Source organism: Ambystoma mexicanum, chromosome 8 (assembly GCF_040938575.1).
Source record: "Ambystoma mexicanum isolate Mex_15411 chromosome 8, UKY_AmexF1_1, whole genome shotgun sequence".
Taxonomy (NCBI): Eukaryota; Metazoa; Chordata; class Amphibia; order Caudata; family Ambystomatidae; genus Ambystoma; species Ambystoma mexicanum.
Window position 1 is genome coordinate 247,714,771 of NC_090929.1, and position 17,985 is coordinate 247,732,755.

A 17,985-nucleotide genomic window follows, 5' to 3' on the forward strand; every position below is an offset into this window, starting at 1 on the left:
ATAATAATAAAATGATTTGCAGATATAAATCGCCTCTTGTCATGAAACTAATTTGGGAACAAAAGGAAGACCTGATCACAATAGGGTTAGTACCTACGCTATTTTACTCCATTGATGATGCAGAAACATTTGTCAACACCTACATCCCTGTGGTCCAGAACCCTCCTAGCCAGAATGCTCAGGGAGGGTCTTTAGGAATTGATGACAATACTTTTTCGCAACTGATGGCGATTGTGTCCGCACTGAAGGGTATCCAATCCCTGGGATCTTCCCTGGCTCCTCCAGATTTGCAAGCTGGTTCGTTAGGGCACTCTTAGCTTGGATGAGCTAACTATTGTCTCATGGAATTCCTGTGGACTAAACAACTCCAGAGCTTGGATTAACCAAGGGCCCTTTTCCCTGCCTGATGTCGTTTTCTTACAGGAAACCATGTGCCAATCACCCTTCACTATAGAGGGTGTTTTTGTATTCACACAGGAGGCTACACGTGGTTTGTTGGGACGACCCTCGGGGGGTTGGCCATTTTGATTAATACTGTTAACAAATGTGCCGTTAAGTTGTTTAGTTGTACTCATGGTCTTTTGGCTGATGAGCTAATTCCAGACGATTTGTCAGCTACTGCTGTTTTGCTGATTTGTATTTTTTGGAATAGGCTGACCTCAACTCTTGATTCTATTTTAGATGAAGTGCATTCTGTATTAGAATCAGCAATTGCAGCTAATCCTTTGATTAAGATAATTGTTGGTGGTGACTTTAATGCTTTTTGCTATGATATTCTACAATGTGATAATGCTTTGATACCACCTCTTTCTGTTCTTTCTGCAAGAAACAGGCAAATATGGTTAGATTTATTTCTAGAAAGGGACATTCAACCAACCCCTTTCATTCTAAACCCTTACAATTATACCTGGCACAGGGGCAAGTTTAGATCATTGATTGATTTCTTTTTAATTTCATCCTGCTTATATCCAAAAATTGCCGCTGTTACTATTTCCAATCCGGAATTAGGTGATCATATGATTATCAAACTAATTGTACACCTATCATTTGCCTGATTCTCTGCGGATCTTTGTTTAACCTTATTGGAACCTCATAGACAGTATTTGTCTGTCCGCTGGAGTTTCAAATGCTGTCAAAGATTTTTGAAAAAGATTGCTGCTGATTGCAAGATTGTTACTTGTTTAGAGGGAAATCCTCTTCCATTGTCAAAAATTGAGGCCAATAACATGAGTTGCATCCATTCTCATTTAACCGAAATGGCACTTGACACCTGGTCTGTAGTCTCTTCGACATCGAGCCATGCACATACATACAACTTGACACTTGCTAATTTAAAGAAGGAAAAAAAAAGTACCATTAAAGAGATTTTAAGATTAATGCCTTTCACTCATTCAACCTTATCACAAATAAGGAAAATTAAGCAGACTTATAAAAACAAAATTAAATTGTTGAAAACTTCTATGTATGTTGCTGATAATCAAAAAATATTCTATCACCGGCTTAAGCATGACACTAGACAAGTGTGGTTGCTCCTGCGTTCTATTAAATCAGATCAGACGTCTGATATACAATCTGTAATTCCCGCAGATGTTTGGACGAGTTACATCAAGCAGACTGACCGTTTTGCCTTTCTTAAAGGTAATCAACCTAAAATTAAACCCAGTATGTACTCGAGATGGATTATTTGTGACATAATTGATGTTATTGGAAAACTAAATAACTCTAAAGCACCTGGCCCTGATGGGCTACCTCCATGTGTTTACAAATCTGATCCTTCATTTTGGGCGCATCTTTTAACTTTGACTTGATTCTTCAAACTGGTACTATTCCATCATCTCGGTGTTCGGCTCATATTATTGCGATTTACAAGAAAGGCCCGCCCGATCTTGCTACTAATTATCGTCCAATAGCTCTTAATTATGCTTCTTCTAAAACCTTCTCGTTATTACTCTTACAGGAACTACAAGCCTTTATTAAGCATCATACTCTATTGTCTATCTACCAGGTTGGCTTTCGTAAATATATCGGTTGTCCTCTCAATGCCACTATTTTAGCACAGCTTCAAGCACAGATTTCTAGTTCGCATATGGGGCCAGTGTACATGGCCAGTTTAGATTTGACAGCCGCTTTTGATAGTGTCATTCGAGAAATTCTTTGGGCCAAATTGATCCCTCTGGGCATCTCCTATATATTCTTTGGTTGCTTTGATTGCACTTTTGCACCAACATACCACGTATCGTATACGTTTAAATTGCAATGGTGCATTAACTGACGCAATCATTACTGAAATTGGAGTGAAGCAAGGCTTCAACATGGCGGCCGTGCTTTTTAACCTCTATCTGCAAGGTATAGATCAGCTTTGGAAAGATCAAACTGTTTTCCCTGCTAAATTGGGGCCTATCAAGTTGGACTGGATTGGTTTCGCAGACGATCTGTTATTTTTCGATCAGACACCATTTGGCCTGCAAAAAAAACTTGATTTGTTTGACGAATTTGCAATGGCTCATAACCTTACAGTTAATCCTGCGAAATCGTTCATCCTAACCTTCTTTCAAGGGGTTTGTAAGGTAAACAAATATTCTTGGTCTCTACATGGGGTTGCTCTCAATCACTCGTCTACCATTCGTTATTTAGGTTATCCTTTGACTGACACTTACTCCATAGGTATGTGGAAAACTTATCTCAATAATAAAGCTAAATTGCTCTCCTCTCAAATGAAAATAATTTATCATAAATATTGTTTATTTTCATTACTGCCTCTTATTCAATTCTACCTATTAAAAGTAGAACCGATTCTTTTATATCCCCTTGACATTTGCTCTTATGATATTGATGCCTTCCTAGACGTACTCCAGGGCAGATTGTGGAAGTCTGCATTGGGCCTAGCACAATCCATTCCAAATGTCATCATATGTCATGAAATTAATTTGCTTCCACTATCTGCAAAAAGAAATTGGAGAAATATAAAAAACTATGTAAAAATGATTGATCCACCCAAACATACTTTATATGCTGAGTTTAACAAAATCTTGAATAATCCATGTATCCGTTCATTGAAAACAAAACTGACAAATTGAATTCCATTTTGCAATCAATTAATGAAACTCTAAAGACTATGGCTATGCTTCTTCCTGCTCAAAAGAAGAAATATGATCTTTTCCATTGGTGTATTATGTCTGATGCGATGGGAACTTATTCTTCATATGCTGAATATAATATGTTCCGAAGAAAATGGGGTAATCGACCATCTTACTTGATACAATTCCCCTCCTTTGTGGGAAGAAAAATCTTTCTTCGTTTTCGATTAAACCAGCTTCCCACACTTATAAAAACCAAAAATTGGAATCGATTTAACGGAGCTAATAGTTCAGTCTCTTGTCGCTTCTGCGTTGTTATGGATACAAAGAAAACTCTTAAACATTTAGTAATATATTGTCCATGCTTTTCTATAGTGCGATCAAGAATCTTTGAATTTGATTCCCAGAGTCAGACATTTATCACCATGGAATCACTTTGGAAACGGTGTATCGGTGGAGTAAGTTTACGTCTCACATTAAAATTGATTGAACTTCTGACAATAATCGAACTGAAACTAAATGAATTTTTATCACGCGCTATATGAATAATTTGCAGGGATAATTATTTGTGCTTTTTGTATTATTTGACATTTTATTATGTAAGCATTGTGAATATGCTTCAAAAAATGGTTATTTATTCTTTTAATTTTTTGATTTTGTTATGAATAAGCTTGAATGTGTCCCTTTTTCTACTGTATAATTCAAGACTGTTTATTAATTGTTGTTCTGTTTTTAATCAATTAGTTTTCCATTTTGTAAAGTTTTTGTATGTAAATAAACCAAATACACAAAAAAAAAAAAATAGGAGGCAGCCATACCTCCCTTATCTCAGGCCGGTGCATTAGGGAATGGATACAATGAAAATTGAAAGTGGCAAGTATACGTGAAAGGATTAAGTTGTACACACTCTAGAGACCTGAAGAATATTACACTGCACCCATTCATGTAGGAGGACACATATATAAGGAAATGCATACATTTACGTAACCATGGGCCTCATTACGACCCAGGGGCTAAGTGGTTAACGGCGCCGTAAAAGGCTGCGGCGCCGTTAACCACTTAGCGCCTAATTACGAGGTCCCTTTGCGGGACCCGACCTTAACGGCTGGTCTAGACCAGCCGTTAAAGTAGGGACCCGCAAAGGGACCTTTGTGGTAAGTATGCTACCGCAATTTGCGGTACCGTACTTAGCTCCTTCGCCATTCCCATTATGCCCTATGGGGCAAAAATGGGAATGGGGAAGGGCCATGGGGAAATGGGGAAATACCGCCCCAATAACCTTGGAATGGGGCTATTTTCCCCATTTCACCATGGTGGACACGTTACGATACCGGCACCAACCATGGTGCTAATAGCGCCATGGTTTAGCGCCGGTATCGTAATGAGAACCCATGAATAACATATGGATACATTTCATTAACACAGAAATGCAAAAGCAAAAGGTACCCATCATATTTAACATGGAGGCCGTAGCATGCATTAAAATTGAATACCAGCCTTAAGCCTCAGATAAGTTAGAATTGCTGAAGCCACAGAAATAGTGGTTTAGTCAGGATTGAGAAAGTAGCAAAAGGGAGGGTCTGCTCAAGCAGAGACAAGCACACAAACTTGGCAGCATTAGATAGTATAATAGACCGTTTTTATCAGTGTTGCTGAAGAGATTTTTTGTATAAATGTAATTGGCAGAAAAGTGAGAAATAGATAAACTAGACAGCTTCTTCTTGAATTCCATCCAAGGAGGACAATCATACATGGATACTGCACCTTACCCAGTTTTTCTGATTCAGTTTGTCTCCATTCCCCCAGGTCCACAAAATTATCATTCCCGCATCCTTCATTAGTGTTGTAGCCAGAGGTGCATCTAGAACAGCGACTGGGTGTCCAACAGTCATACAAGTCATCATATGTGACCAGACTTATACTTCAGTAGACAGAAAAGATGATGCTATCAATCAATATCGCCTTCTTTGGCAATTTGATTCTGACCCAGTCGCCTTGACTTACAAGATTACTCTTGACTGAGTTCTTCTCATTGAATCACTCTCCCATCTTATCCTGTTGAATCTCTACATTCCCAAGGATCACTTCATCACTTACCCACAGCTTCATCTTGAATTCCTTTTGGTACATTTGGTGTGACACACCCTTCCTCTCAATGCTTCAAACGGAACTGAACTTGTCGCCACTTATTATGTAATAATCCTGACAGAGTCATGGAGAAGACCAAGATGCATGTATTAGTTACTCATTCTTAGCAAACCCAGATTGCTTCTATCTCCCTCAGATGTCAGTCTAACTGTTACTCCTGAAATTCTCAGCATCACAGGAGCAGTAGTGGAACATCACCACTATACGTTATTACATTATTCTTTCATTTTATTGTATTGTTTAACGCACGGATCTAGCACAAGAACAGTAAAGCACTGTAAAGAGTGTTGGTAGCTGCCGCTTTGGCTGGCATCTTTTAACAGTAGAGCAGTACTGTGCGTTTTGTGCTTTGCTGTGTGCATCCTTTGGAATTAGTCCTTGGTCAGGTGTTGTTGAGAGAGCCATGTTTTGAGAGATCTGCAAAATTGGAGAATTGTGGGGGCATTCCGAGCTAACACCGGGATCGAGTTCCAATGGGTGGGTGCATGAAAAAACAAGAATTGGTTGCGGGTCCTCTCTTTGCGGACGAGTCGTGTTTCCTGCCAGTGGTTGATTTGCTGCATGAGGAGCGTGTGCCACCAGATATGTGGAGATTAGCCCCCAGTTACCCTGGTGTGCTACTTTGGACTGCTTTGAAGATGATACATGCAGTCTTTAACAGTATCCTGGCTTGGAGTGGAAGCCAGTGTAATTGTCATAGGATGGAGGTAATTTGGTCAAGTTTCTCTGCTCCTGTAATAAGACATGCAGGTGCCTGGTGGACTACTTTTAGGGGAGCCAAGTGAGCAGCTGTAAGCCCTGTCATGAGAGCATTTCCCCATCGATATGCATAGACCACAAGGACCTGCACTACAGTCCAGAATTTCTGTGGCTGGACAAAGGTTTTAATTTTCTAAAGGGTAGAGATTCTGAGCCAGGCTATTTGGGCCTTCTTGGATATGTGGTTTTGGAAGAACAGATTGCTGTCAATCATGAAACCCAAGGATTTTAGTGAGTCTAAGAGTTGTTGATCATATCCTTCTAGATGCATATCGTTGAGCCATTGTTGGAAAAGTTGTTTTCTTGTGGGTGGACCAATGAGGACGAATTTAGTTTTACAACAGCAGATGGACACAATCTAAGCTGATGATGGCACAAGTGCCCAAACTAATGTTGTCACAATACATGTTCATGCATTAGACATGAAGCAAATGTGCACTCAACATGAAGAGTGTGGACACTATGTAATATATGCACTTATACATGAAGAATATTAACATAGCATCCATAAGACATGAAGAATACTAACAGAAGCAATGTATAATTTGAAAGCAACATGAATGACAGACAAATATAGCTCACTCAATAGAAACACAACAGTAATTGGCATTCCTCTTTTCTGAAATGGAAGCTACAGCATGCTTACAGATAGACAAAGGCCTCAAGGCTTAGAGAAAACACAAGATGCTGAAACCACAGAAATACAGATCTGTGCAAAGCCCAGGAAAAAGCTGGCTACCACAACCAATGTTACTGAAAATTAAGGGAGGGTTGGAATGCTGCAGTGAAAGCACAAGATAGAAGTTCCCAGGACACAAGAAGGATACTCCCAGATTAATTAAAAGTTTTATAAGAGTACAATCAGCCTCTGTAAACCAGGGGGCGGACACCTATAAGCAAATGACTTCATGAAGAATAAATCCAGAGCGCCCCCAATGGCAAGAAAAAACATAAAACACAGATTAATATTATCTTCATTCCTAATAAATGAAGTGTGAAATAATTCCAAACATGGTCTCATCACACGTGACCCATAACTGAAGAACATTGTCTTTTCATTAGCAACAAACACAGATAAGACACCTGCCTTACTCCTTATACATATCTCCAGACACTGGACACCACACAAAACCAAATACAAATAAATCACCCTGGGTCATGGCCTAGAAATTAGGGATGGTATCTTCCTTAATTGAAAGGAAAGCAGTCCATGGTCCTCTCTCCCCATACTCCTGTCTGGCTAATGTCTTGATGACCTGTCCGTTGCCTAATGTTGATTAGTAAGAAGCCAACCAATGCAAATCTCCCTCGTTATGCCACCCATGAAGCAAGGTGGCATTCAAATACATATTGCAGATATGATGTCTTTTTACCGTTATCAATTTAGAGGTGGTCACAGGAGGGGCAATCAGACAAGCATTACCCAATTAGAAATCAAACCCCTATAGAATGTATATGTAGTCACCACTATTTATCAATCCCTGTTCCCCATAGGTTTTAGTAACTAAGATTACAGTATGACATCAGTTATGTCAAATGTTGAATATATAAACCATTGCTTTTGATAAGCATGTCACAAGAGCCAATAATTGTATGCTTGTATGCTGTCCCTGCTTTATTTTGATGATAATAAAGCTGGGTTTTGACTTGAACTTTGTCTATTTCCATTATTGGTCCAGTGTGAACTGGCTCCAGAACCTCTGTCTAATTTGGGACTCCCAGGCTATCTCAACAGGTGGTTGACGGTGTCGAATGAAGCCGAGATGTCAAGGAGAACGAGGAGGCATGAGTCGCCCTTATCCATGATTTGGAGAGCCTCATCCACCACCTGGATGATGCCTTTCTGGATGCTAAACTTTGGCCGCGACCCTGGTCATGGAGTTGTTCGAATCTGGCGAGGTGCTGTGTGGCTTTCATGTCCCAGTGGAGTGGTGGACATGAGCGGTAATGGACCGCCAGTCCAAGCCATGGTAAGCCCGAGCGGATCAAGGGCCTTGGAAAGGGCAGTGGGCTGTTACAGGCCATGTCCATCCCCCCACGCCAGGGCGTGAAAACTATTTACACCCCAGGATTTATCACAGGTGCAAATAGTTTCTTTTTCCTCTCAGGCGATTCGCACTGTGCAGCCAATCTCCTGAGGGAGGAGGTGGTGAAAAAATGATGGCCGCTGCCAACGGAAGTCCCTTTTCCATTTCTAATGCAACAGCCCTGACTTGGAAGGAGTGTGGGCACCTTAGCATCGAGCTCAAACTTATGGTCTCTCAGGTAAATTGGGAGGGGTGAGAGGTTGGTGAAATGGTTTGTTTGCTTTTGGCAGTTGGGGGGGGGTGGGAGCCAACAGACAGAGGCTCCCTGTTGCCATTGCACATAAAAAAAAAAATGGCACCACCCAGGAAATGACCTGAGGTGATTGGAACAGTGGTCAGAGAATGTATATTCTTGCCAGCTGTTCCAGCTACCTGATTGGCTAATGCCCTTTCCCAGGGTGCACATTTAAAATTCTGCCTTGGTTACAATGCAAAGCAAAGCAAGAGCACCACAATTCTTCAAACAATTGTTTATGTATTTATTTTATTATCAGTGTTTTGTAATACACTCATCTGCAAACACTGTCTTTTTGTTGCACTCCAATGTTAAGCCTTGGAACTTTCCTGAACATTTAAGTGCACATGGAAGTCAGGTAGGATATGTTTGTATTCATACAGTTGTAGTAACTACAAGGGGGAGGGACCAATCGAATAAGTATGCATACCATACAAAACTGCAATTGAGGAAATCCTTTCCCAGCCCTCCCCCAAACTCAAACCCAAGCCAAAGGTCATACTGGAGAAATTGTTAAAAGGTTTTTTTAAAGAGTGCTCATCCGAGCGCAGTCAGCTTGGAAACTTGGGCATTGGCTTCGGAGGGGTGGCATTTCAGAAGTCAAGGGATTTCTTTATAGAAGCTTTTTCAGTCTTCCTTCTGTAACGCAAACTAATGTCTACTAATCTTAAAATGGGTGGTAGTCTATTGCTTAAGACCACTCTTGCAGTGAACACGGATCTCCCTCCCAAATCACTTTTTCTGGCTGGTGCAATGGTGAGAGACACTGAGCCTGCTGGTTTTAGGAACTTGGTGGGACAGTATTCAGGACATTTCTGTTTAATGTAATCTAGGCAAAACCCCCATTGTACTTCATGTATGGTACAATGGCCTCATTACAAGTTTGGCGGTATCTGGGTTGTAAATCTGCCCAGATACCACCAAAGTGAATTACTGCAACCCCCACTTAGTCCGGTGGAATTTCCGCTGGATTACAAGTGGTGTTGGTGGTGTAATTGTCACTTTAATTTGAGTCCATTGGACTCAATGGGGCTTTTTGGCAAAATAACCGCAGTTGAATTTCCACTGATTCTGCCGATTTTTCAACATTGGCAAATCCTCCACTCCAGGCCCAAATTTGTAATTTGGCATAGTGGTAAAGTTGGCAGTAACAGAGTTATCGCCAACTTTAGCACTTACCGCCTAACTCGTAAAGGATATGCAAGCATCCAGATGGAACCAATGGAGAGATTTTAAGGCCAGGGTGATGTTGTCCCATGAGCAGAACCATCCAAACTGCCTTGTTCTGTATAACTTGGATGCATGGGAGAGACGTTTGGGAAGACCTATGTATCGGCTGTTGCAGTAGTTCCGCCTGGGAAGTACCAGAATCTTGTCACCTCCACTTTATGCAACATGCTTAGTAGGATAGAGAGTGCAATTCGGAACATGGCGGCGATAGTGTGATATCTTGAATTTCAGGAGTGGGTGAAAGAAAACCATCAAAGGTAAATATCCAATTGTTTTGCCAAAGAAACAAGAGTAGGTGGGGAACCCATACAAGCAGCCCAGGGTAAATGGGAAGGTAGTAGGAGCCTAGGAAGAGTCCGTTTTGGAAGCATTTAAACATGATTTATTTTGATCATCCCGAAACTGCAGAGAACATATGTGGTGTCTGGGGAGGAGTTTACAAGACAGAAGGAAATCTGGGTATCATTGGTGTAGGTTTGGAAACCTACAAAGAATGACACAATGCATAGCATTAGGTAAGTGCTACACAGCCAAGGCAGAAAGACAAAATCTTAGTGGACACCACAATTGAAAGTGCAAGATTTGGAAATGAAGGGGATGGACATGATTTTAAGAAAGGAGGGGGCCAGTCTAGGGCACGTACACCTCTGCAAAAGGAATTTTCCAGATGGTTAAAACGGGTTGCATGTTCACTGCATCAAATCCTGCAGGCAGAGTAATGAGCACATGGATTTCAGCAGGATCTCTGTTGCAGGTAGGTAGACGATCACAGTTACTTGAACGTAATGCCAATTCTGTCAGTCTGGCAGGGCAAAGCATTGATTAGTGCTCATGGAGCAAGTTGTTGGACATCCTATAGCAGTGAAATTGTTGGCTAGTCATTTTTTACTTTGACAATATTTCACACAATGCCGCATCAGCATGACCTTTAAGTCACAATATCTTATGGATGCTTTGGCATTTTACTCCAATTCCTGGAGTTCAGTCAATGAGCTTGTTTTCTCTCACTGTTCATATTAGAAACTGCTAGCGGTATCACCTGGCATTGCATGGGTCTGTAGCTGACATGCACATGGGGGTCTGCTATAGACTTGTGTATGTTTTATTGTGTCATAACCTCCTATTTTAGAAAAATCACAAAATCGCCAATCTCTCGAAATCCACTACACTGATAGCGCAGGGCCGGACCCCGCTCCACCCATGTGCAGGGCAAATGGGTGGGGTTGGTGAGATTTCACCATCACCAGTACACCCCAGACTGGTATGCCGACGTTGGGGCAAAATTTCAGCTCACCAACTGCTGTGGGGCTGGTGCCAACAATCTCAAAATCGTCAATCTCCCAAAACTACATATATTGATAGCACAGTGCCGGACCCCACCCTGTGCAGGGCAAATTGGTGGGGTTGGTCAAATTTCACTATCGCCAGCACACCCCCGACTGCTATGCCGACCATGGGTCGAATTTCAGCCCATCAATGGTTATGGGACTGGAGCAAACTCTAAACATACAAACACACTATCACAAATATATATATAGATGGAACACTAACTACAATTTCCAGAAGTCAGTTTCTGAGCTCACCATCTGACATGATCTGCAGGGAACACTTTGATACTTGATCACATTTCTCAAATTGCAACACCAGGACCATCTCATGTAGTGGTACCATAAGGGTCTCTCTTCCACTTAGCGTTTCCCTCATTTTTTTCTCATATTCTCTTATGTTTTCCATGGAGTTCCAATGTTGATGCCATCTCTGGCTTCTCATGCTACAGATGGCTTTTTTTTTTTAGTTCGATTTGTTTATTGAAACATTGTTTTAGTTGATAAATCAACTTTTTCAATATAAAACTTTACAATAACAAAAACATAACATCATCACAAAGCGATTCATAAACAGCTTAATAAGATTAGTAAGCATAATAAAATCAGAAACTTCCAAAGTTCCAGATTATAAACATTTCAATTCCACAGGTACACAACGTCAATCAAAAAACAATTCATACAGAGCTTAAAAATTCGTAAAAGCAAAATGTAAGATAAAATCAGAAGATTCATGTGTTCCGGGTTATATATGTCAGTTCCACTGATTCAATTATAATAGATCTAACTAAAACCATTTAACCATTTGAACAAAGTGTAAACACCACTTAGGATGTGTAAAGATAAACGTCCTCACAAAAATCATTAAAATTACACACTGATTATCCTTCTCTAGCCATTCATCAAATCTAGATATTTTAAAATACAATTTCTTAACCTTGATAGGATCATATAAAAACAACGGACCTTAAACTTAAAATACCATTAAGATTCAATCATATGACCATAGCATTGTTAGCTGCTCATCAATTCAGTTTCAAAATAAAATTTACTGTCTCAATTATCCAAAAAAACGAAGAAGCATTAAAAACCTCATGCCACAGTTGTTCTTTAGTTAGCATTGGTCTTTCTTTAAAATGTTTCATAAAATGCTGTTTTCACAAGTCGACCAACCCAACACATTCAGTAATTTTACAGAATCTGCATTCGTTTGACACCACCTGGTCTTTTGCATATATTGCCAGTCTAGATTTTGTTGTTAAAAGATTAAAACAAAGACGTAGGAAAGTATCTGCATAGGATCTATCAGGTAAGTTTTGAATATACAGCGGAATCACATTCAATGCTTTGCATAGGAAGGACCCAGCTTTATATGCATTATACCTTGAGCATCTCTTTCCATTCATGATCCAAACATTCCTATATAGCTTTAATTTAGCTTTGAGTGGAAATTGAATTAGTAAGTCTATTTTAGTATCAGCAGCATTTAGAAGTGATTCACACTGAGCTTCCCACTTCGTCAGATGAGTATTACCTCTACTTTTTAAAAGATTTTTTAGGACCGGGAACATATTTTTAGAGAAAGTAGTACGTTGGTGAATTTTCCTATAAAGGGTTAACATAGACCAATGTACTGCTACTTCTAAGGATATCAGTCCCATTTTGTAGCGGATTAGGGCAATTGGTGTACTTGCCGGAACTGGTAAAATCATTTTCCAGTAAATTTCTTCTAAGATATCCCACTTCACAGCTTTATCCAATATTTTAGTCTGGGATCCGTACGTAATGATAGGAACAGCTTTTTGTAAATAGTATTTTCGAGCAGGCAACAAGGAGAATTTTCCATATTTTCTTTGGAGAGCCTTAGCTTGGATTGCCAACATTCTCATTCTCATTACCAATTCCTCTTTATATGATTTCTCAAAAGAATGGGCGTTAACATTAACTCCAAGGTATTTATACGAGCTTGTGTGTACCAGAGATTTTTTGGCAAGGACCAAATTGAATATATTTTTGGATCTTTTACTAGCATGATTAAATATTAAAACATTCAACTTTTGTGCATTGATTTCTAGATTGTTTTGTTCAGCAAATGTTGACAAGGCTGTTAGCTTTCTTTGGAGCCCGATCAGTGTCATGTCAAAAAGAACCAGATCATCTGCCTAAAGTAAGTACTGAATATGATAGGAGCCCAACTTGGGAGAAAATGTGCGGATATTCTTCAAAGCATTATAAAAGTCACTAACATAAAAATTAAATAAAATAGCAGCAAAAGGACAGTCTTGTTTCAGACCTACATACGATTCAATAGATTCTGATAAAAGACCTTTGGTTGAGAGTTTAATTTTAATCAATGTATTAGAGTAGAATTGTTGAATTAAAAATAGGATATACGAAGGACAGTTAGCTGATAAAAGCTTCCATAAAAGGTTTCTCTGTACTGAATCAAAGACTTGATTAAAATCAACAAACGCAACATATACCGGTTGTCTATCTTTTATTGCTTGTGCATTAATAGCTGAGATTATTATTAGATTTAATGCAGTACCAATCCCCGGAACAAACCCTGATTGATGTAGGTCCATTAGGTCTTCTTTAATAAGCCATTTAGTGAAATCAAATATTAAAAGTCTTGCTAAAATTTTGCCAGGGGCATCTAAAAGCGCAATGGGATGGTAGTTACAGGGGTTGGTTCTATCGTCCTGTTTAAAAATAGGAATTACTATAGCGGTCTGCCAAGAAGGAGGAATTACCCTGGTCTTAATTACAATTTGAAAAATTTGATTTAGAACCTCTGCCCACGCCTCGGGGTTAGCTTTAAAAATATAGTTTGTAAGCATGTCCGGCCCCGGCGCCCTTGATGAGCTAAGTTTTTTAATTATTATTAACATATCGATGGAATCAAACTTAAATTGAGATAAGTCTGAATGCTCACAGTCAATATTTAAAGAGTTTAAATCTTGTTTAAAAAGAAGTTTTTGATAGTGAGCTTTCCAAGCCATCTCATCAATGCCATTAAGTTGAGTTGATTTACAGGCATTCCCAGAGACAGAATTAATAATTCTCCAAATTTCAGATGCAGATTTTAATAGTAAAGCTTTGAGCATTGATGTAGCTTCTTTTTGTTTCAAAGTATGAGTAATCTGTTTAATTTTGTTTCTATATGCCATTTTCAACGATTTTTTGTGTGACATACTTACATTTTTCAGAAGCCTACGAAGGGATATACATAATTCTTTTTTAAGATCATGGATGGTTGGATTCCATTTATATTTATAAGTAAAACTTGGTTTATTACCATCTTTGAGAGATTGGGCAATAATCTGTATGCAATCATCATAGAATGTCTGAGAATTCTTTACATTATCTCCAGCCAGATGTACAATTTTCTGATGTAGACAAGAAATTTGTTTCGTGTTCCATCTAATCCGGTTCTGAGCATTGTTTGTTTCAAAGTCACCATTATAGATTGAAACCAAATCGACCAGATGGGGGACCCACAAAACTTCCAGCAAATTATGGTCACTAGCTTGTGTAGGGATGACTTCATATGCAGAAACAAACTTATTAGCATGGTTTGATATATACACATAGTCAAGAACAGAGTGGGTGTTTGCTCTAGACCAAGTTGGATGGGGAGGTGAATATTTTATGTGGGTACCATTCAAATAAGAGAGTTGTCTCATTTTCATTAGCCGGGACCATTTATCGGCTCTAGAAACTGATCTGGAAGAGGTGTTTATCAGATTCATATTAAAATCACCTGCAATAATGGTAAATGCATTATTAGGGACTAACAATGTTTGATCCAATATAGACTCAACTTTACATATAAACAGAGATTCAGTTGGGGACAAGGGATTTAATAAATATTCAGAACCGTCACCATTGAAAAAAAAAGGATGGTTTCTATTTGAAGTTCAAATGATCACTGGTTGAATCCCATGATCAGGAGACGCCGATTGATGCATGGATAACTGAGAATCCATAGGGACAGCAATTATAAGGCCAGCTGTAGGTCTACCCCTGTTCGCCTTAGAGGCCGGTACTAAGGCAACCGAATGGTCTGGTCAAACAGGGGTCTGCATCATCCAAGTTTCTTGTAGCAGTACTAGATCATACTTCATAAATTGCTTTGATTTAGATGTTATTAGGTGTGAGAATCCACGGGTATTCCAGGACACCATGGAACATTCCCGAAATACTGCTGCAGCTGGAAGCTAGTGATTAGTACCAGCCCCAGGCTTCCTCTGATCTAACCAAGCCCATTTTGAAGGAACCGTTTGTGGAGGAATAGACGGCACTAATTAACAGTTACAGCCTTTGTGAGATTCACCCATCCCACTTCCAGAGGGTTCATTACAACCCGTCACCGTTGGCTTCGGGATTAAAGCAAAAGGAATTGGTGGAGGAGCGACAATATCCAGAGCTAAGCCTTTCTCTAGGAGGAAATGTCTCTGCTGCCAGACATAGTTCTTAATTATTACCGAGGGTATTGTTATGTCGACTTTGTCTTGAAAAGCAGGCTTCGGATAAGATACCCTGAATATAACTTTAAAATTGATGTGTTGTAGGGCAGGAATAAGATGAAAAACTGCCAAAAGTGTGGATCTACTTGGAAATGGGTCTGAGTAAACTCTATCTACCATAGTAATTCTTATTATTTCATCCTGCAAGTTTTCCTGACAGGTAGGTACACCGTTTGATGAACAAGGAGGCAATTCAGACGTGGGAGCACTAAGAGCGTTCAGATCAGCGATGGACTGAAGGGGGACACTCGGACTGCTACTAACCAGATTAGAGGGTGGAGATTTTATGAACGGTACTCTTGAGATTAGGGCATTTCGCTTTTGCTTGAGAGTTCTAAAAGCCACCCCATCATAGTTTAGATTGACACAGAACTTGGGAATTAGAGGTTGGGGAATACAATTATTCTCATGTAAGCTTTGGTGAATAGTATCTTGCATGTTTGAGTTATTATGAGAGTAAACTGAAAGGTTCAACAACTCTTCTTTAGAGTCAGAATCATCTACTAAATCAGGGACAGCAATTGGGGGGATTACAATGGCCGATATACAGTTCTCCCCTTCCAGTGTCCTCTCTTTCAGCTGAGCTAATTTAGGAGACATGAGATCCTCCACCTGAGAAGGACGAGGCAAATTCTTATCAGGTTCCAAATTCTGGAATGGATCAAGTGGAGAATTTAAATCCGAGAGATTAGCCACAAAGGCTTTAGTTTTATATTTTATTGTGTTTTTTAATTTTTTTTATGAATTGAAAGATGTTTTGTTTTTTTCTGTTTGAGATGCTCAGGGGAAGAATTAAAATCCACTCCTCTAGCTGACGTTCTCTTTCTATTTCTTTTTCTTCCTCTGCGGTTATTTTGAGAAGGGCGGCAGAAGACATCATATAGTTGGATTACCGGACCAGATAACTCAGGGCTCACATCCTCAACCCGTTGGTTATTCAAAGGTATCCCTGAGTATTCAGGAGCAGCATCTCCAGCTACATCAGTCTCTTTAGGCATTGTAGATGGAGAAATCACAATAATTTGCTCAGCATCTGGAGAGGGCACTGGAGACATATTCATTGCAAGAGCATGACATGAACAGCATTTTACATTATCCAACATATTCGGAAAGTTTAGTTCCAGCCAATCAAGTTTTTTTATCATTAAGGCAGTTACGTTTTCTTGAGCGGAAGCTCTGGCTTCAATTATTTCAAATAGTTTTGTGAGTGTGAAAATAGAGGTGTTCATTTCTGTTAGCGCCGACTCCAGTGCATGGTTGTTCACTGCAGGAAAGCAAAGGACGGACGAGCCAATGGCTTGGCGAAAGACGATCTGGAGGAATCATTTGAGGCAGGAGGAGAAATTACATCATCAGGCCCATCAGTAGGATAGAGATGCGGTGAGATTGAAAGTCTAGAGTCCTTAAGAGGTAAACCAGAATCATCCACCATAAGGGCAGTAGAGAGGCCTACCTTTTGAGTCGATTGAGCTAACGGAGGATTTGGGATTTGAGAGACCCTCTGTTGTTGGGATAAGGGAATAGCACAAACAATCCCAGAATTACTCAAAGGAACCTGGCCAGACAAAACATGAGAATATAGTGGGTCAGGAGTTGGAGGAATCATAAATTGGAAAGAGCCCGACTCAAATTCAGAAAAATGTGAAAGAGCAGCCTCAGGTTCACAACCTCCAGCCTCAACGAGACACAGGTTTGCACCAGCAGCAATTTCATGCATTGTATGATCGGAAAGAAATTGAGCTTACAAGACTTCATTAGGGGCTACTGAGCAAAGGGCATTAGGTAACCGTTGTATACCTATAAAAGGCATGAGTGGCGCCGGCCCTCTAGATGAGAAGTCCATGGCACCAGCCATGTGTAAACCCGGCCTTAGAGTTACAGGCATTCGGTATGGATGACATGAGGGCATACCGCAGTAAGTCGTATCATTTTTAGGCGATACAGAAGTAAGAATGAAGCTCAATAATACCAGAATAGATCTTCAGGCACTATTTATTTATTTATTTTTTTAATACTAAATGAATTATGTAGATATGTCAGCGAAGGTAAATCTTTGCATACAATGGAATCAATAAATGCTTAACAAGGAAATTCTAGAACCAAGTAGCCGTCAATATGCAGCGCTTCAACTACAGCTGCACAGAGCGACTGCATGTAGTAATATTCGCCGTAAGGAAGTGCGGCGAGCAATCCACTTTAACAGCAAACCCCAGGCAGATCCCACATAGCAAAACAGGGGGCCTCATTCCGACCTTGGTGCAAAGGGATACCGGGCACCGGTAAGGACACCTGTGCCGGTTATCCCTTTGCGCCCTATTCTGAGGTCCCCCAACGGGACCCATAAGGTACGTTTGGTCAGACCAAACGTACCTTACGGTTCCCGTTAGGGGACCAGGGCTCAAATAATGGCCTTGGCATGCGCCGGGCTGTTATTTGCGCCCTCCCCACTCCCATTGAGCCTTATTGGGGCTCAAAGGGAATGGGGATTGCCATTTTCAATGGGCACTTACCGGTCCCGCAAAGGTCGGAATAGACCAGTAAGTCCCCATTGAACCAGGGCGGACTCAGTACCGTTATTGGAGGCAGTCATGGCGC